The following is a 27,717-nucleotide window of genomic DNA, read 5'->3' on the forward strand; positions in this document are numbered from 1 at the left end:
GGAAATGTAATACGAAATATCGCTCATACGCCATGGTGGCTGCGTGTCCAATGCGAGATCGATCGTCAATTAAACGACAATCTGGCAGCACGGGCCAAAAGCGAATCGCACAGCTGACCGCCCCAAGAAAACTGGAACTTGTCGTGAACTGGGGGAGAGATATTATACATATATATTATGAATCATGTACAAATGGGGCCTAAGGCGAACTGATAAATTAAATAAGGCTGCACGTTATTTGTGCAGAGTTCAGCAAGATGCAAAAGAAATCAGTGAGTTATAGGAAATATAAATGATGTAAAGGGAAACATTGTTTACGAGTTTTGTCACTCTAAGCAAAGGGGTTATGATTCTAATCAGTATTTGAAGGATTTATTATAACAGTGGCATTTTTATCACAACTTCTTTGGAATTAAATTAAGTGTACAATTTGTTGCTCGAAAATTCTCAACGGAAGAGACTTCTATAAAAGTGAATTCGTTTTATATCTTTTTTAAAGAAAGATTAATTCTTTTGTTTTAAGAAACTATATATTCTTTATGTAATGCAAAGCAAATATGACCTTTATATTAAGAACCATAACCAAAGCAGCTTAGCCATAGGAAATTGTTTTAAAAACAGTTTCGATATATATTTTGCTTTGTCACTGGATCGATCATAAGCAACAATTCTATCTCTAGTCCTATACTTTATCATTGGCGACAAGTGAATATCGAGTGTCAAACTGAATATTCATGGGGAGGCCAATAGAAATGGATGAACTAAATCTACGGCATTCCACACAAATCACAATTAGCGGCTGACACTGACATTGGCCGTGGTAAAAACCCTTTGACCATTGCCATAGAGTTGTTAATTTATGACGCCATTTGGCTAATTGAATAATTATATGTGACTGTGACTGGCTGGGCGTGGTTATACTTTGTCATGGATTTGACATCGATCACGATTGCATAAGCCGGCAAGATCGAGATCGAGATCGAGATCGAGATGGGGTTGGTGATGGTGATGGAAATCGAGATCCCACACACGACTGAATATCGGAATCGGTATCAGAATCGAAATCGGAATCAGTATTCGTTGATTTGCCTTGCTAATCAATTGCCATTTTATTGGCTCTAAATCAGTGTTAAAGTTCACCCCACTAAGCTCAATTAGTTTATTAATTGCGCTGTTTATTTGCATATGTGAAGCGCAGAGTCGCAGATTGCACGAGAAACCCGTTGTCTGGGTGTGAAATTGATAGCATCGAAATGGGCAAAGAGTGCAAAAATAAAATCGGATAACAAAACTAAGCAACCGCAGCAGCAGTAGTAGCACTAGCACTAGCACAATATCGACAGCAATATCAACAACTACAACTCGGCAACAGCTGACGAAGAGACCATGAAGGTCTACCACTTTCAGAAATTCGACAAAAAAAAAAATGAAATAAAAATCGTGAGCACGCAATGAAGCAGCCAGCTTCATGCTGCCTTCCATCTACATCTCCACAGCATCTCCATCTCCATCACCATCTCCATCTTGGCCTGGCAAATCACGTTGCTGATAACAACAACTAAGCAATGCGGCAATAATTTGCTGACCAGCCAAGTTAAGTGGCTACTGGTCATCAGCAGCAGCACAGGCAGCAGCAGCAGCAGCAACAAGTAACTGGCTTAGGCCAACATTTTTATCAAAAGTGGTGGCATTAGCCACCCCACACACCCCTCCTCTCCTCCCTCCTCTCTCGCATGCAAACGAAACTGGTCAGGAGCGCTTCGAGTAGCAGCGTCTCCCAATAGTTTCACTTATTTTACACGCATTTCTTAACGATAAATAAATTCCACAAGCAGATGCGGCCAGCAGCATCAGCATCAGCAACAACTTGGCCCGGTCAGCAACAACTTTTGCTATCACGTTTCCATGCAAACACAACACAGCCACAAAAATATTTTCATCGCCATTCGCTTGTACTTGAATTGCTTCAATAGGCTGCTGCCTGGCGTGCTGCTGCTGCTGCTGCTGCAGCGACAGGTGGCAACGCAACTGCAACTGCCACAGCAACCAACTAATGCCGCAGACTCGATTCAGGTGTTTGGCTTGGACTTTGGCCCCTGTCTGCCTTTTGGCCAAGTCCGATGCTCGGTTCTCCACTCGCTAGCAAGCGCTAGATTTCCGCCTGATGTGGCGCCCCAAGGCAGTCGAGAATGATATCCGATAGTGTTCGATGGGTTTATGGGCTAAACAGAGTTACGCCTTGACTTAAACCACGGGCGTTGCATAAGAAGTCGCTGGGTGTAATTTACAGAATTATATTAATTGGTAAAATCATTGGTTACCACTGGATATGTGAAAAAAAAACCCATAAATATTAAATTGATCTTTAACAGAGAAGCATGTAAAGGCCAAAACTTGGTCAGAGACCAAGATGTCAGTCAATTTATCAGGCTTTGAATAATAGCAGACGTTCAACTAAGGTATCCACGATATTCATTCGTACTTCTTCTATTCAAAGTCACCTGCTTAAAACTTCTATGCTAAACGAAGATGAATGAACTCGAATTCAAGGTGGCCCCACAAAAAGCGATTTGGCAAAGTCTTCTTCTGTCTGTCAAATCGAGAACTGATCAATTTTGCTTTTTATATAAATTTTATTCTCTCTCGAAAAATATATTGTATAAGGTCATCTTCTTTGGAACCCGGCCATACAGGTTTCGCCCAGAAGATGCTAAACGCTGTAGTTTCTCCGGATCCGACGAATGCCTGCCTTTTCTCTTGATTTCTAAGCAAAAACAGAGTAACGCAGGGCTAACGGGGCGTATACGTAATATGCGATGCGAACTTGAGTTTATTTTCCAATACACTTTTCCCGCACGGCCTTTCTTCCCCCAATACTAAACACTACATATCATATCAATTTCGCAGATATATTCATTATATAAATATGATTTATCACGTCTGACACTTGGGCCAAACCACTTGTCAAATGGGAAATAACACAGCGACAACGACACCACGCTGTGATTTTAGATAAATTCATAACTCAAGCCCGACTTGTCTTGCCTTCAAAGTTCAAATCACTTGGCACTCATACTCAAACGACTCGCTCACAAACTCACACTCATACTCATACTCGAACAGGCTGGGATCTCTGTATTTTATGCTAATTATTTATTTATTATTTATGCGTTATTTCAGCGCACGTTTGATTCGATAAGCCTCAAATGGAGAGACACCATTTACATTTACAGTTATGTCGGAGGCTGTTACTGTTTGTTTTCATTCTATATTTAATTTTTTATTTGCGCTCTTGGCATTTTGGATTAAATCAGCTGTTGCCGCTGGCGCATTTTTCGATCTAACGAACTTGAAAACGATAACAACCGCCGGCCGACAAATGTTTATTATTATTATTTTCGGTATCCCCAGCCTTCTCTTGGTTGTATTTCGTAGTATATTTGAGAATAATCAGCGGGTTTTTGGAGTAGAATTTAGCATTAAGAACCCGGGGACCTTAAAGGAATTTCGTAGTTAAGCTGAACATATGTTTCGGTTGCCGATAACTGGGACAGCAGAAAATTCCCCAGAACTCTGAATGGGGCATGTTGTTTACTTAGTTCGCAAGGGGAATCCACAATTTTTCCACTTAAAATATAAATAATGGATAAGAACTAAATAAAAGTTGAGCAAGTTTCCTATCCAGCGGGGCTAATTCATTATTTAAAAGATGGTTGTTGGTATACTTTTATTAATAAACTCTTAGCAGTATTAAACAGTGCAACTTTAATGGATTTCTCAATTGTTCTTGAACAAGTTTCAGTGTTTTTAGTTTTAATGAAGACATGTTCTAAGCAATTATCACCATTTATATGGCCAAGGAAATGAAGCCTTGGTCTAATCATTGGCCTCAAGTTGCTTATTTGATTACAGAACTTGTTCTCAATATCGGTCCACTATTATTTTCGTTCACTATTGTGTATGTTTTGTTTGTTTGACAACATCATGATCATCATGATTGGTGGTGAGAGAGATAGTTATTATGGATGGCGGCTTCACAGTTAGTTGGATACGTCAGTTGAAACCACTTTCAATTGGATTCGAAAAGCTTAAACTAGATTCGAAATCCAGATCTTTGCAACCATTCAATAACAAGATTTATATATCTTATTTACCAACCACAAAAAATCATGGAAGCCTCAGCAGCAAACAAACCATTAAAATCAAATGATAATGCTTTAAAATATCTTTATTTTCATATTGATAAAGGAAAAGTGATATTTTTTATGTGTGTCCCCAATGGATTTCCACCATTTTGTTACTATAATTATTAAAATGGGAAGATTTGCACTAAAGTCAACATCCTCCGGTGCATTCACACTCTTTACGGGCAGCCTTTGCCCAGCGACTCCGGCTCTAAAATGCTCCATTTTAACTGATGCAAATCGCTTATCAAGACAAGAAAGTGCCTGCCATACGCATACTTTTGTAAATTGATTTTTTACAGGGTGTTGAGGGAAATGAGTAAGAAAATTAATAGCAGATAAATTTAAATGTATATGCGTTACTATATCCAAAGCTATATCCTATACCTAATATTATATTTAAAGAAACTTTTTGAAGAAACTTCCATATCATTAGGGATTTAGTGGCTGTTTGATTTTCAGAATAATTAAAGAACTTTTGCATTTGCAAATATATATATTTTATTATTATGTAACAACAGAAGTTGTAATATTATAAATTCAAAAGTATATAATTACTTTATGGTGCCACAATTGAACCCTTTCTTTGGTCACCCTGTTTGGCATCGTCTGAGTGGGACACGGGCGTCCCGGCGTCCAGGCATCCATTCCTGCTCCGCTCTGCTTCTGCGGCTATCACTTCACTTGACTTCACTTTTGAGCCGGCGGTAGCCTCGCCGTCTCCGCCGGTCCGCCCCCTCCTCACCTCTTTGCCTCTGATAAGAGCTCCCCTTCACTCTCTCCTCATCCCTATTGCACCGCAAAAGGTCTTCTTTGTTGTGCGTTGGAAAAGAAGCAGAAAAAATCATAACAACAACGGCGAGGAGGGGAAGATTGGGGCGGGAGGAGAGGCAGATGAAAAACAGCACGAGGTTTGCTGAGGCGGCAACGGCGCTTGGTTGTAGCAATTTACAATAACAGCAGCCAAGACTACAGTGAAGAAAAATACTAGGGTAATATAAAACAAAAGTAAATAAATAATAATAAAAACAAAAATTATAATATATGTATAGGTAAAAAGCTTAAAAAGTTGCCAAAGAACCACAAATATTTATATCCTAGAAATTTACATTTCATTAAGGGGACCTATTTTGTAACCGATCATAACTTGGGCAAAAATTCATCAATTTCAATTCGGAAAGCTGTCCTTTGTTAGTTCTTATTTGGTAACAAAATCTGCATACTTTATTTAATAATTAAATTTTTTCCCAATTTTTTACTATTTTAACGATGTTACCTCTTATAAAATTTTCAAAAAATGAAAACAATTTCGAAAATTTGTTTTTTCCACCAGAATTTGCTATATAGACTCTCCTGATGATGCAGATCAGGAATATAAATGACTTATAGGGTCGGAAATGACTTCTTAACTACTTTTTAAGCTTCTGAATATAGTAATAATACCCTTCAAGGGTATAAAAGTTAAAGGATAATTAAAAAAACCTTAAACTTTTGTATTTAACTTTAAAAAATGTCCTTCACCCAATCCTAGCCTTGCTCTATAACTCCCAACAGGATCTGACTGACAAAGTATACACCTGTCTTAGATCATAGACCATCGAATTGATCCCCATATTTTTCCAGTGTACACACACTATGCATATCGTAAAAGCAACAAAAACAATAGCAAAACAGCGGCTAAAACAACAGGCCAGGCAACAACAACAATCAAAGTAGCAACAAAAAGAAAAACAAGAAGAAAAACAAAAGCAACGAGCGTCATCGACGACAACAACGGCTCCGACGACTACGACGACGACGACGACGACGACTACTCCAGCAACTGGCAGTGAGACGTTGATTGCCACGGAATGCCGTCAAACAGGTTAAAAATGTAGGTAGAAATTCAATTAAAAATTGGTTATTTATTTATTTTAGCATGCACAGAGATCGACTCCACATACGTAAATATCAGCCAGATATAGCCATAGCCATAGACACCCTTCCAGCCTCCAGCCTCCCAGCCTGCCAGAGCCTCCCCACTTTTCTCAATTTTTCCACCGAGCAGCAAATAGTAATTCGAATGAAGTAATTTAATTAAGCCTCATTCGTTTTATTTTGTGCGGCCTGTCGCCATGCCAGGAGAACTCAAACTCCCGACTGTCAATCAAGCGGCGTCAAGCGTGCTGCTCGATTTGAAAGTGAAAACCCCGAAAAGCCCAGCATGTGGCAAGCAGGTGATCGCAGGGGGGAGCAGTTAGGAGCAACTGCAGCTCAGGTGCAACTCGTTCCAAAGAAATTTGCAATAAAAACAAATGTGCCCGAGAATTTGCATGCGAATCAATCACATAGGAAATCAGGCGGATCGTAAAGTCAACGTGGGGATACTCTGCCTAAACTAATACAAATTAAATAAATTAATACAATAGTTTTTTGCAAGTACAATATATTAGCTTTTCTTGATCCTTATTTCTTTATTATAATTAATACAGCTATATCTTAAGACTTTTCCCTTACTCTTATATATTAAGATTCGCAATGAAACCAAGAAGTTCTCATAATTCTTATCTAACTTAAAACTATCGCATCTTAATCCAAATCAATCCAAAAAGGCTTAAACTTAGTCTGATCTGGTTGCTAATGTAACCCACATCCAGTTAAAACCGATCGCGTTTGCTTTTATTAATGCCAACCGCAGAAAGTTAATTTTAGCTGTGCTATTTATAAATTAGCAACCCACTAACAACCGATCGAGTCATGTGCGATCTGCCCATATATGATATACGTAAGTGCAGATATAGTTACGAGTCCAGAGCCCGTAACTGGTTGCAGATATTACGAATGTGATCGGATCAGGCGGGGAAACAGAATCAGAATCTGAAATAAAATAAAATAAATGCGAGATGCGAGAATCATCTCAAATTTGCCTGATGGATCGCCTCGATTTGTGACTGTGACAGGCATGATTAAGATACTAATGCGTTCGATTTGCGGATCGCTTCTGCCGCAGCTGGAAGCTGCCTTCACCGATCTTTGCAAAAAAAAAAAAAAAAAATCCCTTAAAAATTCACACTCAAATTCACTCGAATTGTTTTTAGTGTCTTGAGAGAACTTTTTGCTTCCAGGAAGTGGCCACCACCAGGTGATCCCTGATCGCGATCGCACTCCTCTCCGTTTGATATATGATGGAAATGTTTCGCCTACGACCCAGCATGGAAAATCTGCGGTTTCCCAAGTGGAAGCTTTTTTCACAGCTAAAAATATTTGCTCTTGGGGGATTTCCAGATTTCCAGAGTTTCAATGGCCTAATGAAAATTTTCCCCAAATATATGAAATAGAATAGAAATTCAATGAACTAGCATGACATGCAAATTCGGTAGCAAAAAATCTTCCCACAGGCTGGTAAAAATTGTGAAATGATGGTGCCCCTCAGCTGGAATCCTGAGAATCATAGTTTCGCTGAAATATTGTGTTTTGTGTGCCAACAGATTGAGGCAATTGTTTGGAAAACCTTTAGACAAATAAATACTAGAGAAAATTTCGTATAGTAAGGGGAATGTTATTTAATAAATCAGGGATGTTATTAAGAAGAACCACATTCTAATATAACTTAGTTACGAACTCATTATTGATTTGCACCCACTCATACCCATGTTTATCCCTGTTATAATGCCTAAAAATAAATGTAGTTTTAATGTTTCTTCTGAATGGATGTTTAAATATAGAAACAATGTTTGCCCAAATAATAAATTACCAACAAGTTATAGATCCTTCGCCAGACTTTCATCAAATTCATTTGTGGCTTTGATCCCTCCACACCCTTTCAATCTGTTTTATGGACCACCAACTATATATTGCTATCAACAAATATGCGCAATATTTGGCCCGATCCAAGGCTCCTCCACGCGGGTAAATGAACTGTGGCACCTGTGTTGCCATGACCACCAACTTAGGCCTACCAAGCGATTCGCCATGGAAATTTTCATGCAACTTTCGGCGTGTAAATAATTAAACCATAAAAGTCAATTGAAATTGAGAATGTTCCGATGGCAAAACCGCTTTGAGGGAGCCGGGTGAAACACAACAAAAAAAAAAGGAAAAAATCGCACTTATTTATGGCATTTATGTATGTAGGGGGGGCCTGGTGGGGGAGGTGGCCATAAAAACTTATGGATAGCCAAATTCGCGGATAAATTAAAATAATTGAAATACTTTGAAAAGTTAATTGCGCCAGGCGAGGCGAGCTTGTTGATGCTAATGACCAAACATAAATTTCAGTGGGCCAAGAGCAGGGCAATGGAGGAGCAGCTAGATACATAGATACAGATACATCTTGTGGATGCTATTTCACCGGCCGGCATGCCAGAGCGCGCATATGTATGCAATATGTTTTTTCTCTCTCACTCGATTTTTAGCCTTTACTTTACTTTTTTTTTTTTTTTTTTTTCGCCTGGCCTCGAAATCACTCGCCTCATTTCCATGAACGCATTTTCATTGCGCGGCCACAAATCATAAATGTTTCGCGCTCCCGGCCACAAAATATTTAGACAGATTTTGTTGCCAAAAGCCGTTTACAGGTGGTGGTAGCCACCGGTAGCCAGGGTCGGGAGGTGTGTTGCCAAGGGGCTCTCAGGCACTCTGGGCGAGAATCAACTTTGCAGCATCATCATCCCAGCTGGGCGGCGTGGTCAAGGTTAAGCGGCTGCTCCAACTATGCACATCTGTATCTCCTTCTGTATCTCTATCTGTATCTGTATCTGAAAGTGTGGTATCTGTGTTTGTATCTGTAGCTGTGGGGATTTAGCATACACTGAGACAAGAAATATTAGGTAGATTATTCACAAAACTATTACATCTATGTTATCATTCCTCATTAAGTTGGTTGAACTAGAAGAGGATAGAATAGGTATTTACATATATCATGAATCACATATTTTATATATTATATTTTATGTTCTATTTTGTTACTGTGCATCCGTATCTACTATGTTTTGTATCTGTATCTGTTGGCTGGCACTGCAGGAATCATCATCATCGGCAGGCGTGCGCTTCTTTTAACGATTTCAACAAAAATATTTCGCTTTCTGCTCTGCTCATTAATTCGTTTCGATTAAAAATTACTTTTTTTCTCCTCCGCTCTCTCCTGTGTTGTTCTTTTTTTTTATTTTGCTGCTCATCTGCAGCTTGTTGTGCATAAAAATCACAGCAAGAGATCGCTCGAGGCGTCCCAGCATCCCAGCCCCTTGGCGAATGTATCTCACAGTCACATCAGTATCTGAATATTGTACGGGGATTTGGATATGGATTTGGATTTGGATTTGGATTTGGCATTTTGTCTAGCGGTGGAAAAACAAGTTGCCGTTGATGCGAGTGCCTCTGAAACTTTTATGGGCCGCTCTTCTAATTTTTGTTTTTGGATTTCTTTTGGATTTTTTTGTTTGGCTCTTTCGGTTTTATTCTTGGGAGGCTTTTGTTTTGGTTTGTTTATGTTTAAAACGTACGCTATGTGCAATTGCTCTGGCAGCCCATTTGTTTATTATAAGGTCTCCGGCAGACTTCCCATGCGTGCCACTTGTTCTCACTTTGTGGCCTTTTGTTTAGTTTGGCTTTGGCTTTGGCAACTTAATATACAGAAATATACAGATTCGTGTGCGAGTGTATAATTCGCTTATGGCTGCACTCGCCTTATTTATTTGCCTTTGGCATATTTTTTATGCGGCCCTGTTTTTGCGGTCTCGCTCTCACGTAATCATTGCAAATATTTCGCACTGATTTGGGATCGGGATTCCGAAATTTGTTTCTATTTTCCGACTCTTGTTGTGGCGGTTATTGCCTGTAGCTTCTGCTTTTGTTTATTTCCCAGACGTTGCCATCGTGTGTGTGTGTGTGTGTTAGCGGGAAATAATAATTGAAAGTGTATTTCTGGGAATAGAATTTCAACAATTTGTAAGTGTTTTAGCCAATTTTTAGCGAATGCAAAAATCAGGAAGAAATATCGCATGATGTTTTGCTTAGGAATTTGATTTCGGTTTCGATAGAAGCTTGTTCGAGAAATTAATGGTTTGTTTTCGATTACGAGTTGCATTGATGAATGTGTGTGGCGGCAAGGTTCCCAAGAAATTGGATCAGTCAACGGAAAACTGTGGGCTGAAATTGAACTTAGACAACTTAAAAATTAATAGAGCAAATATACTCACAGGTTTCTGGTGGGCCGATCAAGGTGATGACCGACCTTTGAGGCGGCTATAAGGAAATTGAATTTATTTACAAGACTTTCGTCTGGGTGTCTGCCAATTCAGTAGTAATTCGCTTTTCACTGTAAAGATACCTAAATTAATGTATTTATAATATAATATATAATATGCCCTACATATTGACTTTCTTGTATAGCTCTTTTCCCATTAACTTACCTTATGTGTGAGATATTGATATCTTCACTTTCATTATTCGATTGAATGGTGTTCTCCACCCCAAAAGCAAATAGTGAAGCCCTAAAATGTACACCGTTAATCTCAATGAACTCACACCCGTCAAAAGAAAGCCAAATCCGAGCTTAGCCAAACAAACTCGAACGCGGCCAAATGACTCGACAAATATCACGCATACGCCGCCGAGATCAATGGGCCTGCAATGCATTGCATTGCTTTCCACAAACACGCCCAGTCCGGGGAAATATTAAAATCTCATTACCAATGCTAATTAAAGGAGGGAGTTGTTGCCGGAGTCGAAGTCGGGAGCCGTCAAGTTCAAAATCACAATTTTTCTCAACGCTTTTCCACCCAGAGAGACAGCAGAGAGCGGATTGGCTCGGTGGATGCACGGGACGAGCAATGTTTGTTATTTTCCAAGTGCCCACACGCTCTTACATAAATTATTAACAGCCGCGGGCAAATAAATAAACAAACATTGGACCAGCTACTGCGGCAATCGGTGCTCTTCTTCGGATATTCAGCTGCAACTCTGGATCGTCGATCATCGCCAACGCCAAAGCTGTCATCATTCGTACCTGATGCTGCTCATTGATCGAGCAAAGTTCGAGTTTAAATCTGAATCAGAATAAGGGTTCATATCTCTGGGCAGTATTCGCAGAAAACACTCTTTGATTGGTTTAGATTGTTATCGTTTCTTAAGTAAATTTGATAGATTAACCAATTTCCAGGCTTTGTTTATAGAACAAGTATTATACGTGTTTAATTTCTTTGCTAAGACTTTAAAGTATATTTAGAATTAAGGTAGCGAAACTTTTCTTGTTTCTATTTTTATAATTATATTACTATTAAGTATTTAAAAATTTGTCTAATTAGTATAATCCTTTATTATATATCATCCCTAAATCCTAGTCTCGATTTTGTCCATCCCTTCGAATATTTTTCTCTGTGCACTCATCGCTTCCTTCTCCTTCTTTTATTTTTGACTGCTCGTGTGCATTACCGACTACTTAACAGCAAATCACTAAACATGTTTAAATATTTTAACTTGTTCGGTAGCCTGTTTGTCATTTGCCAGCAGCCACATTTGCCGAGCGGCAATATCTAAAAAAAATAAATTCGTCTCCCGGCGTCCCAGAGGCCTTGACAAAAGAAATGAACTGTTTAAGAGTGCTGCAGGCCGATGGCTTCTCTGGACAAGATCATCCCAGCGGAAAACTACAAAACCCAAATTGAAAAATCATCAACCTCGTCAGCTCTGAATCTTCTTACTTTGCTTGGCCCTGGTCAATATTTGACTAAGAAATTTTTCACATTACCAGCGATCGGGCGAGGGAATAGCAGACTGATCTCTTTGCTGTTTAGTTTACATTTTCTGGGTGTATTTGTTAGGAAAATTAAATTACAATCCACTATTAAAAGAAGATGATAAATATAGTGTTAAAATGAATTTGAAATATTAAAGGTTTTGGTAAATAATTAATTTACTTAGCCTATAAAAAAGTTGTATCTGATTGAGTATCCTTTTAGGCTTGTAAATGTGTTGCAAACTTTATTTTTGTTGATTTTAATTAAGTAAAAATGTAGTTGTTACACCAAGGGTATTTCCTAGTCGAATCCTTTTTCTTCTCCTCCTCCTTGGACTGCAGCATGTTGAGTGAAATGTTAGCATCGCTCGCACAGATACAGGGGCAACTGGCATGTGGTGGTGGCCTAGGAATTGTTTGCATAGCAGTGAAGCCCAGCCTCGAGATCTTAGCCAGCCCAGTCGCAGTCTCAGAGCCAGAGCTAGAGCCCAGTACCCGATCCCGATCCCGATCCCGATCCCGTTCCCTGTTGTTTGATGTCGGCCTCGTTAAGAGCCAACGAAGCCAACGAGTTGCAGAGTTTCCAGGCAGCATGTACCGCGTTGTTTGCTCATGAACAGTTGAGCGTTGTCGTTGCCGGCCGCTTACTTTGCATTAAGTTATTTTCATTTTCAATAGGCCGTGGCTAGGCTTCACCTGGAGTTGGAGTCGGAGTCGGAGATGGAGATGGAGATGGAGTAGGAGATGAAGATGGGCCCGAGTCCAAGTCCGAGTTCGGTTCCTGGCCATGGAATGGAATGGTATGGAGTGGAGTGTGCGTGGAGTGTTTTCCCTTCGACGGCGCACTCGAGTGCTCTCCAAACTGTTGAACTTCACTTGTTTTCCCCAAGCTATTAAGCCACTTGATCGGGCATATAGTATTTCCAGCCTTTACCTCCTCCTCCTCCTCCTCATCTGCCTTGCTCATTTTTGGCCTTCCAGGAATTATGCAAATCCAGTGTCGAACATTGCGCTCCTCCGTCCCAACTGAGTAGCGTGTGATTTATGCCCCTAAATCGCTCTAGCCGCTACTTCTGATTGCATAATTAATGAAGTTCAGCCCGGATGACAAGTAACAATTTTTTGTGGTGGGAAAATTTTCAGCGTGTGAGCTCCAATTTATCCAGCATCCATCCTCCGTTTAATTTCCAGCTACAAGATATAGATCTCACATTCGTCTTTAGAAAACCCTTGTTTATTTTTGTTCCCCAAGATCGGCGGCGCCTCCCCCTCTTCTCTGTCGGCACAAAGTTGCAAAAATTGATTTGCCAAAAGTTTCCCGTCAGCTATAACAATTATCGAGAATGCCCCAAACTGGCCTCGGCTACCTGTACACTTACCTGGACCCCCTCGTCCGCCATCATGGGGGCCATAAATTAACAATTAAATGAGCTAGTGCGAAGAAAACACATTTTCAAACTAAATATTGAAACGCAATAAGTTCTGAAAATCTCTTGGGGGGAAATAAGAAGTGTGGAGACAGTGGTTCCGCAAATGTCTTTTTGTTCGATTTTCCCGGAATACCCTCTGAAATAATAATGCCAACATATTGATTTTGAAAAATGTACTGCTTTGCTTGTTAAATCAATATTAGTTCAAATGTTTGTCACAAGTTCAGACTTAAGAATTTGTAATTAAAACTTTAATTTCAATAGGGTAAAATGTAACTAGAATGAGTCATAATAAATATACAACTTCCTTATTTAAAAACCCTTCGCAATGAATAATAATTTTAGTTAGGAGCTAAAAACTAGCGCAGAAAATCACTCCGAAATGGAATTAATGAGTTTTTGGTTTAGGTATGATATCTTTAAGTAAGTATCTTTTACTTTTAAATTAACTTAAATTGGAATTTAAAGTAGTTCTATTCCACTGTTTTGGACTTTCCTTGCCTTCATCTAATATAGCTCGATACCTATATAAAATTAAGCTAAAAACTTGGCCCTCTCTTGCTGGGAATCTCTCGATCTCCCTGGTCTGCCCTGTGGCAGTGTTTGGTGGGGATTTGGATTTGGATTTGGATTGGTATTGTGATACGACGACGGCGAGGCCTTTACGGTGAATTGCGCTGCTCGTTTTTGGCGCGTTTGCGCTTTGCGATTAATGCGCTTGTGTAAATAAACAATAAATATTAAGTGCGCTACACGCCGTGGGCAAAAACTACGACGAAGTAGAAGAAGAACAGTCTGTGCCTCTTGGTGGCAAAGGGGATTTGGCGCACAATTAAATGTAGCACTTTATGCTGGGCACGATCCAAACTCAGGGGGAAGGTCTCCCGTTTCGGAACACTTTCCACCTGGTGGGGAAATCCACATCTCTGGAGTCCCCTTAAACAAGAAATACAATTTAAAGAGTCATTTTACTAAGGAAAAGGAACTAAAATTTATCAGAAAGCTTAAAAAGTATATATATTTTCAACTATATTTGACTAGTTATGCTAGAATTTTAGATGTAGCTTCGCAAATGAATTGCTATAAACAAGTTCAATGATTTCTATTCGTTCTTTTGAAAATTGTAAAGGGATTCCTATGATTTTACTTGAAATTGTATGAATTCCTAATGAATTCCTAATGAATTTTCCTTGATTGATAATCATTGAACCCATGATTGGAAAATATCAAATTGATTTTCTGCTCTATCCGCACGAGCTGCATTTGGCCAATACGTTCACTTGGCCATTACAAAAACATACAAATATACATATATTCCCTCTCTACGATCTGTCGTCGCATCCAGGCGTAACGCACAAATTGTATTGATTATGCGGCTGCCATGCACTTTCCTTGTATCTTGTATCTTGTATCTGGTCGCTCCGTAAATGCTCGTTTGATTTGCGAAGCAATCTGTTTGTTGTGTAATAAATTAATGCACTTGATTTCAACGCTTGGCCAATGTCTGCGAGTGGGAGGTGTGTATGAGTGTGTCTGAGGTACTCCCTGGAAGTGTGTGGGAAGTTCATCAGAGGGATGCACCCAAGCGACCCGCCAAAGCAGCTGTTGAACTATGACCAGTCATCCATGCAAGTGTGATCCTTAAAGGGCAAAGGGCACAGGCTCTTATGGTTATTAATAAATTAATTATAAAAACAGCGAATATAATACAAGTAACCTAACTGGAACCTAACACTCTCCTGCAGCTCTTATTATTAGACAAAATTGATCTTAAAGATATAAGGAGCTTCTACGCATTTAATAGGCCCCAAAAATATATAATTTCTTATTAACTCGACTGACCTTGACTTAGTCTTTCGCCGGAGGCGGCCATAACTCACTCACTCTCGGATGGATGGCTACACGCTCATATATATTGGCAGACGTTGTTTACATGTTCATTTAGTTTAAATGCAATTCGGACCATAAATTTCGCGCTCTACCTGGAATCAACCATTAGATAATAGTTTTATTTTGCTTATATAATGCTTATATAAGCAGAAGTACCACGAAGACCGATCAAAGGTCAGGCAACAAATTTACAGACGCATTTCGCTGGAAGACGCCAACAACGCAGAAAAGCGTGGCGGCAACTTGTTCCTGTACTCACACTCGTACTCACACTCACAATCATACTCATACTCATTGTACTCATTGTATCTTGCTAGTGGCTCGTGTGTTTCTGTATCTAAATCTGTGCTCCCAGGCCGTATCTCTTTGGTGCTAGTAGCAGGCTAGGGGGAATTCTGGGGCTAGCGCTTTGCTTTTGATGTTGATTAATTGCAAAAGCTGCTGATTGATTTTTATTGCAAATATTGATAAAAAAGTTTTGTATTAATTAACGTGAAAAACACGCGTTTCGTGTTAATTGGAAAACGGTTATTGAAACTAAACAGAACCCGGAGCAGAGCCAAGTGAGCGTACGAGTTAAGCAAACAAACAACAATAACAGAAACAACAACGGCAGCAAACAAACAAACAGTCCGTGAGATACAAGATACAAGTTGCATTTTTGTAGAACGTACAAATTAACGCAGCCAAAAAAATCCCAAATAGATGCGAATAAGGAGTCTATTAGACGAATGTTATGACCATTAGATACCCTGTTAGTTAGAGTCCTTTTTTTGAAAGAAGAGAAAATTTGTATGTATTGCACAGCGATTAAGGGGATAATTCGCAGAAGCTTAGTATACCCTTGGATTAATCGGACATAAAAATATAAAAAAAGTTCTAAATTACATCTTTAACCAAGTTGTCCTTATTAAAATCTTGCTTCAAATACGCTCCATATCTTTGAGATACTTAAGCGTTAGTCCTTCAGATATGCGAACTCTGCTCACCATCGAACCCAATGACTTAATAAATTCACATTACAGGGTATACATTGGCACAAATATTAAATATATACCCTTGTAATACCCAAGTACCTGGCATAAAAATGAAAAGTTTCGACACAAGAACAACGCAGCCAACTACTGAACGCTGAGGTATCTCTCAGTATCTGTTTCTGCATCTGTATCTGTATCGGTGGGATATGTAGCAGCTAACATTTGATTTATGCTCAACTTTGATATTTACCGCCTAATAAACAAAAAATTAACGCAAACGCAGCTAGGCCGCATTATAGATGTATCTATGTATCTGAACCGGCGTCCGCCGCGTATCTGTATCTATTTGTGATTTTCGCTTTGATTTGTACTTGACATGCGTGCGTCTGTCAGAGAGGCAATTAAACAACATCAACATTGAAATCAACATCGGCGAGTGCCTTGTGCCTTGTACCTCCTTATGCCTGATCGGATGATCGGCCAGACGCCGGGGATCATCGGTAGCCCTCTCGATTCGAATACCTACATATACCCGGACTCCGATACCGATCCCTATCCCTATCCGCGTTGAAAGGGCAAGCGCTAATATTTGGTATTTGTTTGGGAAAACGGCAGCCAAGACCCAAAGTCGACAAGTTAGCGCCAGGCCACCAACGTGGATGGGAACCTGTGAAAACCGCCGATCTGTGAATGATGTCCGCAGAGAGAACTCTTTACAGTTGAGTTCGGTTGATGTCAAAGGGACATCACATCGCATAGAGAATCCTCGTATTCAGATTTTGCTCCAGTAATCGTTTTGGTAATTAGTCAACTGAAGTGGCCAAAGGGCTCATCACTCGGCACTGGCATGCGGTGCGCCTTGAAGTTGATTTTGTGGCTACACTTTTCTGAAAATTACCATAAATGTAGACATGCAATCAAGGAAGAATATTTTATGAATTAGTAACAGAAAGTTTAAGGAAGTTTAAGGACATTCTGTAAATATTTAGAGTTTGTTTTTTGTGTAGCCTTGCTATATCAGGATCTAGGAAGAGGCCACAAAAAGACGCCTGACAGTCTCTACCCTCTCTCAGAGGAGCAGTCATAAATCAATGGAGCAACAACATTAAACATTACTGCATCCCATCACATAGCATCGCATTGCTCCTGGCCAGACAATTGGCATGGCTAATGCGGACGGCAACTCATAAATTTATTAATTTTTAATTAAACTTACAACGATTTGTAATTCCAACATGGTAGCTCCATTTATGGCCTCGACTGCTGATGGTCTCGCCAGCCAACCAACGAACCAACCAACCAGTTGGCCAACTGAATGAATCCCTACTGAAGCTGGAGCTCATTCCGCCGATGTCAGCCCGGAAACAACTCATTATCCTAATTAAAACGTGCGCCATGCGCGCCCGTTGCCATATATGAGCAATGCACGCGATCTGGCAATCGAGGCGAGTCCGAGTCTGCGGCTGCATGCGAAATTAGAAGATTGCTGCAAACCAAGATTCGAGATTCCAGATTCGAGATGGGACCTCCGATACGATCTCCCATCAGATGGGAGCCTTGATTTATCGCTTTTCCCTCATAGCAAGTGCAAATATTTGATGGCATCTAGGGGGTTTTTAGGAAAACAATTGGACATTTATAACATTTATCTTATCTGGGAATCATATTAGGAAATTAGATTAGAATTGGATTAGAAATATTATCATGTAAAAGAGTATTGCAGATGGGATATTGGTTCATAGATACTCTCATCATTCGTTAGACAATATCATTGTGAATAAATAAACATTTATGGAGGAAACACTTAAGAGCTTGCCTAGGTATTCGGAACTTGACTCACCTGAAAGGGAATCCAATACATCAAATCCTTTTATTATTTAAATATTTAAGTAAATCTTACTCAAACTCTGAAATCTTAAGAATAGTAAGACATTATGTAGTATGTTTTAATGGAAATCCCTCACGATGCCACCACTAAACCCAGAGCTGATGACGAGCGCCTGTCTCCATTCATACGCACTGTGGACCGTCGGTCAGTCAGTCAGCCAGTGAGCCAGATGTGGCGGGGAACCATTCACCAGGCCCAAGACTAGAACACATCGGAGGAGCATGGCTTGTCCTGCCCAAAACGGGATGATAGACCGGTGGCCAGAGGAGGATCCGGATGGGGTTACGTTCATTGTCATGCGTTGCATTTACAAGATGCCAGCTGGCAATGGCAACATTTCGCTGCAATTGGTTGGAATTGTTGCGGCAACATTGCGGCTGCTCAACATGTTGCTGCCCCATGTTGCATACTGATCAATTGCGGCTTCTTTGGCCGATTCCTGACATGAATGGCTTTAACCATTTTTGGGCCTACAGTTAAATGCTGCGGAGCAACATCTGCGCCGCGTCCAATTGCATTGATAATGAGTAAATCGAGCCGCGGCTTCCCTATGAATGAATCTCCTCGTAAATTGCCCGGGCTTGGGCTCGGGCACGCAGTTTATAAATTGTGCAGACATCGGACGGCAGACAAGCAGAGTTTATAAATTATTTTCAATGTCAAACATAAGCCTTATAAATAAACAAGTTATCGATTGCTGTCCGCGTAAAAATAGATCAATATCGATGGCGATCGAGGCTGATTCGCATCCCTCTCTTTGGGTCACGAATGCATACATATATGTATTTGTATCTGCAACAGCTGCGCGAACAAACAAACAGAAGTGCATTTTGCGAAATTAAATTTTCATTTTGCGGTTGCACTTAATTTGGCAATCGTTGCAAAAATTTTGTTTACAATTTACGATACTACGAGTATGTAAACTTTAATGCCTTCCCAGACTTTTCTTCAAGTCTTTGCTACACCGAAACCGAAATGCGACAACTTTTGATTGTAGATTAAGAATAATTAAGCTTCTTTTTAGGGGGTTTAAGTTTAACTTTATACTAAGTTTAAGGGTATTCTAATTTTAGTCAGAAGATTATTTCGATGTGAAGGAATCATTTCCCACCCTATAAATCATATTTATTCCTGATCAGCATCAACAGCTAAATCGATTTGAAATTGATGCATTTTTGGCTTAGTTAGGCATTTTTCAAACTTTGATTTGTCGAAGAAATATGTCATGGAAAATGTGAAATTTTTTTGTTTCTGTGTATGGTTGGATGCTGCTGTTGTTATGTTCCCATCAGCACCTTGTGCTCCGTTTGTTTTGTGGTTTTTTGCTGCATCCGAGCTGCGAATTTATGGCGACAAGGTGACAGATTCTCAAACGATTTTATCATCTTGGCAACAAAGTTTTCGCTCAACCTGGATATATCGTATCGAGTTTAGCGCCCGATATTGTTTGGATAGGAGTGATGCCTACTACTTCCCCTATTTTATGGTGTTTCTTTTCGAGGAAGATCTGCTGCAGGAGGAGAGCATGGAATATGTAACATAACTTTATGGGTTTGTCCGCCGGTGTTTACTTTCGCCGGATTGGGGTCTCCGATTCCGATAGAAGCACTCATCAATCCAATTAAAAAGGATGCAAGAAGGAAGTGAATATAGCGTGAAACCTATCATTCCTGGTCCTAAGCACAGGTGCTTAATATTCCTGAATATTCTACATTCTTAAGATCAGGAAATAATCCACGCTGTAGCCCAATTATGATCCAAGGTATTACAGCACTGTAAAGTTTAATTAAATTAATATCCCACTCAAATCGAACGGGCAACAGAACAAAACTAACATGTCGATACATAAAAATCAACAATAAATATTAAGCAACATTTATGTAAGTGGCGATTATTGCGCCATTACGACTAGTTTATGTAGTTGATGTGGTACGAGGAGCAACTATATGGCGAGGCCTCTGGAAATAACGATAACAACGAGGGCCTTAGCAACAGCAAATGGAATGAGTGTTTACAGCCCGAAGACAAAGTAAATTAATGTGTTCTGTTGCGGGATGGGATCCGAAATAGTTTGTTTAGACAAGGAGATACTCTCTCTATATATATGTATATATCTAGAGGGAGGCACTGGCCTGAACCTGAACTTCGGCGGCAGATTGACTTGAGTTGAGGCTGTGGGTTAAATATTTATGAAATCATAAAATTTGATGTCTCCCTTCCGTCGGGGGCACTTGACAGTAATGCGACCATTACGGGAATGTGTCGAGCCCGGGTGCTAATGATGATTTTGATGTGCAGCGAACGGATTGGCTGCAGGCCTAGTCCCAATCCGAGGCCAGAACCCGGGGCATGGCCATTGCCACAGCGATTACGTGAAGTACTCTCCCATTTAGACTCCCATTTCAGCGATTTCCCCATGCCGAGCGATGTTTGTTTTATGCACGATCTGTTGTTTTACAATCGCCTGTAAATAAATAGAGGCCGCAGATCAAAGGCCTATCAATTAGCACCAATTTCGATTATGCTGCATGCTGCTGCCTGCATGTTGCACTTGCAACGTGTTTCCCCCAACGACTTTGATGCAATTCACACCCAATTAGTAATAAATTTGAATGCGCTATGCAATTGGCCGCCATTCTCCTCAACAGTTATGGTGGCCATTAAGTTTTTTCGATGGCGCTTGCCAGATCTGGGATCTGGTGCCAATTTGATTTGTGGCCCACTCGAGAGGGCTCGGAGCCCATCCAGGCATCCACCTTTGATATTCTCACACATTCCCCCACCAAAAACTAGAGATACATACGTGTGGATGCTTAACCGAACTTAATTGCAATTGACTTTTAATGCCTATACGGGCTGCCTGCTGTGTTAATTCGAATTCAAACTGTTTCCATGAAGTGGGAGCCATGTGGCTCCCTCCCCCATTTCCCATATGGATTGCCACACGACGATGACGAGTGACTGTAGGCTTCATTGCAATCAAGAAAGGATCTTCCAAGCAGTCCTTGTAATCCTTGAGATGCAAAAGGTTTCGTATTGTTTATTAGATAGATCTCAAATAGTCTAATAAAATGAGAACTCTCTGACTTATTCCGCCTATCAATCAGTCCATAGTCATAACAAACTCAAACTCTCAACTCAATTTATTCACCAATCAAATAAACTTTTGATGACTCCTTTAAGTGTACTCAATTTTAGCTGACCCCCTGGAACTTTCCCATGGAAATTATTAACTGGCGCTAATAAAACGCTTCCCTTATAGATCCCCTTTAATATTGGGTTACAATCAAAAATGCATAAATCAAGCGTTGTTTCGGGACTGATCCTGATGCCGGCTAATGGCCGGCCAAGGAGGCTTTGTTACCAATTTATAAACAAACAAAACGATTGCGATGGCAACAAAAGGAAGGGACTTCGGCGGCAGCATCAAATTACCACAAGATCAGACCAAAACCGAGACCAGGGGACCCAAAGCGAAGCCCGCTTCTTACAAAACGCTCAGGATCAGCTTTCACGAGATGCAACTTAGACTCGGAGTCCCCAGTTTGCAGTTTACAGCCAGTTTGTCATTCATCACAAAACAAAGCACACAATAATAACGTTTTAATTGAACAAAAGACACGGCCAACAAGAATCCAGAAGAGAGCCAGTCGAGCAACAATTGACAATGTCCGTCGTAGGAATCGGAATCCGATTGTATCTACTAAAAGATATGCTATAGGATCGCATCGGATCGCATCGGGGCTCCTTCTGTCTGCAGTTTTGCGGCTGCGCCTCTCGGTCTTGGTCGAGTTTTTGTCTCTGTGGCCGCCGTCTGGTTTTTCTGTTTTTCTGAAGTGACTGCGACTGTCACCTTTCCATCAACTCGACGGCAGGTTTGCCGCAGTGAAAGGCTCTCGATGGCCACCGTCCACGTGCCAAGCGGCATTGTTTGGCGACTTTTGTTTGGCAGGAAGGGGGAAGCCTTCTCGAGGTAATTGATTAGCTGGCTGGAACAGCGAAACAAAGCGCATCGATGGCCACATTATAAAGGACCCCTAATGAGGTTCATTTGTTCTACTGATGAACTGTGTGCAAACAGCTGAAATCCAAGAGTTCATGGTAATGGATGTATTAGGTTTCCTAATTGGGGAAGGAGTGTCTACGAAATATATATTTATATCTTTATTAGCTCACTATAGACTTTATCAGATTGGTAGGAAAGAAATATTAGGTGGCAATATATCATAGTTTTGATAGTGCATTTCTTCCTTGTTCTTGATAATTAAAGTTCATTAAAGCACATGAATATAGTTTTGAAATGTAGCCTCACTCATAAGTAAATAATTCTCAAGAATTTAAATTTGTAACTAGTTTCATACTCTTGTCCGATAAAATATCCTTTTGCTGTCACTCTTGAGTAAAATATCCTGGCTATCGAGCCCTCATCTTTGATGATCCGCTTCGAGGACAATTAGGACTCACGCCCCCGTTGCGTAGCAGGGAAAACAGAATGCAAAAAGGGATCATGATGATCCTGCTGTGACCGAGAACGAGTCCGAGACCAAAGATGTGGACGAAGGCAGAGAGCTGGCATGTGGTCAGGGGACGCCTCAGGATCCCCTCCCTTCCTGTGCCAAGGAGTTTTTGCGCTGCGAGAATTTTTGTTATTTTTTTTTTGCCAGACACTTGCCGCTGCGGGCCGAGTCGTTTATAAATGACACACGAGCAGGTTGATAAATGAACTGCAGCTGATAATGGATTGGTCCAGTGAAAGTAGCGCCAGGGATGGCAAAAACAAAGAAATACCTACGATAAGGCACTCAAGGACCCGAATTCTGGAGGTCCACCGGCCACCGAGATACGGCGATAAGCCGTGGCTGTGCAAAAGGTAATTAAATGCCATTAAAGTTGAGTTGTGGAGAGCCAAGCATTCCTCCAGAAGGCAAATGTATCTGTATCTGTTTATCTGCCGGATGCCCGGACCGAGAACGGGCGAGAGAAAGAGAGAGCGAGAGCGGCGAAAAGAAGGAGGAGCACAGAACGACGACACCAACACAACCAGAATGGAACATAGCACACAGAGCGCCAGGCGGAGATACAAACGTTCAGAGATACAAAGATACAAAGATACAAAAAGATGGGACAGACGATTAACATACAAAAGGATCTCCACGAACTTTGGAGCCCGCCTTCTTCCCACTGCCTCAGTGATCGTGTGGCCCTGCTTTTGTATCTGTGTGTGAGCATATGTCTTTGTATTCCGTATCTGTATCTGTGCTGGTGAAGTGGCGCGGAGTTCTGTGTGCGCCAATGGGCATGAATCACTGTGTGCGGAGAGGTGGGGCATCGTGGAGCTAAGCAGACACAGAGTCGGATACATATCCAGAATTAAGTGAATCGGAATTAAGGCCTTGGAAGAGAGAAGAGTAACTAGGCTTAATAATAAGAACTTGATCTGCAGCTTGTATTAACACATAATAAGTTATTCTATTTAAGTATCAGACATTTAAATACTATTAAATATTCCTGGCAAATATTAAAAGATCTTACAGGGAATACAACAATAGATGTAGCCATAGATATGCTAAGATATTCCTGATTATTTAAAGGAAGCACGAGTGACATCACTAAATATCTTATATACAATGCGGTTTCTTTTCGTGTGCATCATGTTCCGGTTCTAGGGAACCGGAGAAATTGTCGGGAAATTCGATGCTCGCCGCTCAGATCCCAGTAAGTAGGGAAGCACAAGTGCCGGTCAGACGGCGACAAGTGAAGAAAACAGGAACAGAACAAAGGCTACTCTTAAGCAGCCTTGGCGCCAGCTTGCCATGTGTGGCTCTTGTCCGAGAGCCCGACGAAAGCCAGAATGTCTGGCAACGCTCCATTTGGTCAGTCTCTCGTCCAGACGTCGCGACCAGGAGACGACGCCATCGGACCTGAATGAATGCTACATAGATGCTGAGGAGATCTCTCGGAAGGAAATGATCTAGCTAAGCTTCTTCTTCAGAGATCCCTTTCAGATACTTTCTAGAAAGAAGTATAAATAATTTCATAGGGATAGTACTGTATCTTCTCCTGCAAGTTATTTCTCTTTCAAGTCATGGTCTTTTCCCAACCCAGTCAGCCCTTTGAGAACAACTCTGGGACTGGTTGAGTTGGCTTAAACCTTCTGTAGTTCTTGGCCCAGCTCCACCTACCAGGCTTAGGTCGTCTTCTTGGCTGGCCAGCAGCACCTGCTTGGCTGGTAACAACTGCCACAATCTTCTCTTTTTTCTTTCTTTCTTTTTTGTGGCAGAGTCATGTTGGCTGCGCATGCGCGGGTGTGTCGAAGTCCAAGTAGAAGCTGCAGAGAGTCCGGAATCCAGTTGAGGGCCAGGCATAGTACGTACACCTTGCTACAGAGTCATCTCCACAAACAAGCAAACAAACAAATAAACAAGAACGAAAAGGCAGTTAAGAGATGCATTTAGCTCCAGGTGCACTGGTATTGGTGTCTAAAGTATCTGTGTGTCTGCGTGCGAGAGAGAAGGAGCTCCGAGCAGTGTCATTCCTATGGCTGCCGCCGTTGCTGCCCTTTTTTTTACCTCTTGCCTTCCGACCAATAAAATTATACTAATTCCTGACTTTTTGATTCCGTTCTCTGTGTGTTTGTGTGTTTTGCTGCCAAGGATTTCGTTACCTAAGCGAGCACACACACAGACAGAGAGGGCGGCAGAGAGGAGCTCTCGCTTGCACCTATGTATGTATAGAAGCTATCCAAGGGAGATGAGAATGGCATGATGACCATCATCCTCATCATCATCTCCACCTCCACCTCCATCGCCATCTCTGCTGGCTGCCTGGCTGGCTGGCAGTTCCAAGATCCAAGATCCCAGACTGCGGAGCAGCTCAAGGAATGCGCAGACAGTTTGGTTTCGTACTCGGCTCACTGCGCTCGTGCGGCACACGAATTTCTCGAGATCTTGTAAACGGACTGCAAAGAGCCCTCAATGCTCCACTCTATTCGGATCTCTATTGAATACTAATATAGAAATGTAAGTTTAAAAAACAGTAGAAAGTAATTAAAACTTATACCATTTAATTAGATACGAAAGCTTGATGGGTGGAAAACTTTTTGGATACGATTTGTGAATAATTTGAATGACTTTAAATACTACATTTGTCTTGATTAAATTTAAATCTATTCTGCAATTTTTGTGTAGCATTTAAGGCTTAGATTTTATTTAAATTTTGAATGAGAGGTATTTTAAGGAATAGAATAGAATAGAATAAATAGAATAGAATACTTACTTACTTGAAATTTCATAGAACAAATGGAATTCATTTAGGTTTTCTGAGCTTAAGTTCTGCATTTATCTTTACGACTTTATCTATATCATAAATATTCATTGTTGGATGCTCAATTTCATCTCTTAAAATGGTTTTCATATTATTTATATTTATTCAAGAATACTTTATTTTGAATTTGTTTAGTTTTCTTCAACATCTTATGAAGAAGATTATTTTAAATCAGATTTAATCATCTAAATATTCGCCTTAAAACCGATTTAACAAACTTCCAGTTGCAGATCTCAAGTAAAAATCTTTTCTAAAGAAACAAACTATTTAAAAATTGTAGTTTCAACCATTTTCAACCTTATAAAGATACTTTTTCCTAGTACTTTCCTTAAATTTTTGCAACATTTCACCACTGCCTGAAAAACCCTTTCCTTGTGGCAAAAGAAATCCCCTGGCGAAAGCTCAGAACTCAGAGCTTCGAGTGAGAATCTTCAAGAGAAACCCACTCAAGATTGAGTATCTTTTACGTGTATCTGTGTGTGTGAGTGAAGAATCGACTCGGGAGCGAGTCTGAAAACGAGGAAGATTTTGTCGTCGTCGCGCTGGCTGGCCGAGAAACTGGCGCTAGACTAGGTGCGTGATCATGATCGGGGCGGCGATAATGATGATCGTGGAGATGAGGCGAAAGCCCAAAACTTTTTGTCGTTTCCCTGAGAACTCTCAAATCCGCTCTCTTCCAGTCCGATCTTCTCGAGCCCCCAGTCTCTCTCTTACTCACTCTCTACAAAAGACGAAGACGAAGACGAGAAACGAGCGTTCGACGATCCACGAACGAGCGGCGACGAGGCTCGTACTGTATCTGTGAGTGTGGCCGAGCGTATCTGTATCCGAGCCGAGTATCTGAGTATCTGGGTATCGGAATCAGGTAGAGGTAGACAGAAAGGCGTTAGTCGTTCAACAGCGCTGATCGAGTTTAAATCTATAGCGAAATGAGCGGCAAAGTGCAGCACTTGGCGTAACCCAGAGCCAGAGCTTTCGAGGGAAATTCTTTCGGCCATCTAACAGATTCGCGGCGCGTGAAAAATCAAAATCAAAGTAATCAGAAAAAAGAAACCAATTGAAAAATTCCTAAAACCCATTATTCCAAACCGGGTGAAGAAGTCGGTGCGGCGGAAACAAAGAAATCGATGCCTAGCTGGCCCCGCTCGCGATTGTGTGTGTGCTCGGTGTGTGTGCTCGGTGTGTGTTGCTGAGTGTGCTGGGTGTGTGTGGAATGTCAACTGACGGGTTGTAAAGGGAAACCCTGAAATTCGAACAGCCAGCCGCCAAAGCAAATAAAGCTGTGAATACGAATCAAATCCATCGAAACACCAGATACAGATACAAGATACACAGATACTGGATGGTTTTTTTGTGAATTCAAAAAGATACGAAATCGGAAAAACAAGTGCGTGTGTGTGTGTGTGTTGTGCAGGGGAAAAATTATGCGGATTACTCTCCTCGCACTGTCAGCGGAAAGGAAAATCCCACAGATACGAGTTCGCTGCCGCTGCGGAACGTCCAGGAAGTGACGGGATGAGCAGAGTGCCCGACTGTCCAGCTGCAGATACCCGGGAAAGCTGGGAGTGTCATGTGCCGCGGCATTCCTCACCGACGCCTCGAATGCTGCAACATTATTTTCACAAAGAACTCGCCATACTTCGCCCACAATTATTACCGCAGGCGGAAAAGCAAACGAAGGAGAACCACAGCCACAGTAGCGGGGAAAATCGTTGCTATCACATATTTACATTCACATTTACATTTACACAAGCGTGATTTATTTGAAAAGCGAAACGCCATAAACATCTGTAAATTGTAAATTGTGCAAATACATACGTATATCCCAAGTGTAAGCGAAAGCCGAAACGATAACGGATCCCATTCCGAATCCGAATCCGAAATCCAAATCCGAGTCGGATTGCGATCCCCCAGACGTCATAAATTCAGTGGAACGACGAGACAGTTGGTCGCTCCTATTTTGCTTGCTTTTCGGGCGATCCATCAAACGGCTTTCCAATTAATAACCACCGAACACATGTCGTATCAATACTCGACTTAGATACGGGGCCCCCGGAGATCCAATATCAAGCGATACCACACACTACTCGACCATAGGAAACTTTATAAGACTGAGGTGAGTGTCGTCTTCGTCGTCGGTGTGCTGTCTTTCGTCTGTCTTAGCCGATTTTCTTGATATTTCGATCTACCCAAATTTATTTTTCGGCTGCCGCTAAGCTTATGTAAATGTGTCAGAAAAAATTTGAACTTGCTGCGAGCTGTGAGAACTGCACACAAAAAATAAACTGAACTGAAATGAACCATTATACAA

General features: G+C 41.0%; 1 protein-coding gene across 2 annotated transcripts in view; it reads left to right on the forward strand.

Moving 5' to 3' along the window:
- Positions 1–27,717, forward strand: part of dpp (decapentaplegic morphogen) — a 42,629-nt gene that overhangs the window by 6,302 nt on the left and 8,610 nt on the right. Inside the window, exon 1 of one of the 2 annotated variants that reach the window (XM_086835033.1) lies at positions 107–27,522. The exons of the other annotated variant lie outside the window; for it this stretch is intronic. The gene's annotated coding sequence lies outside the window, so the exon portion shown is untranslated. Of the gene's footprint in view, positions 1–106; positions 27,523–27,717 lie in introns of those variants that run through there. 2 annotated transcript variants of the gene reach the window in all.

This window comes from Drosophila serrata, unplaced genomic scaffold (assembly GCF_035046125.1).
Source record: "Drosophila serrata isolate PLE 108 unplaced genomic scaffold, ASM3504612v1 contig_275, whole genome shotgun sequence".
Lineage (NCBI taxonomy): Eukaryota > Metazoa > Arthropoda > Insecta > Diptera > Drosophilidae > Drosophila > Drosophila serrata.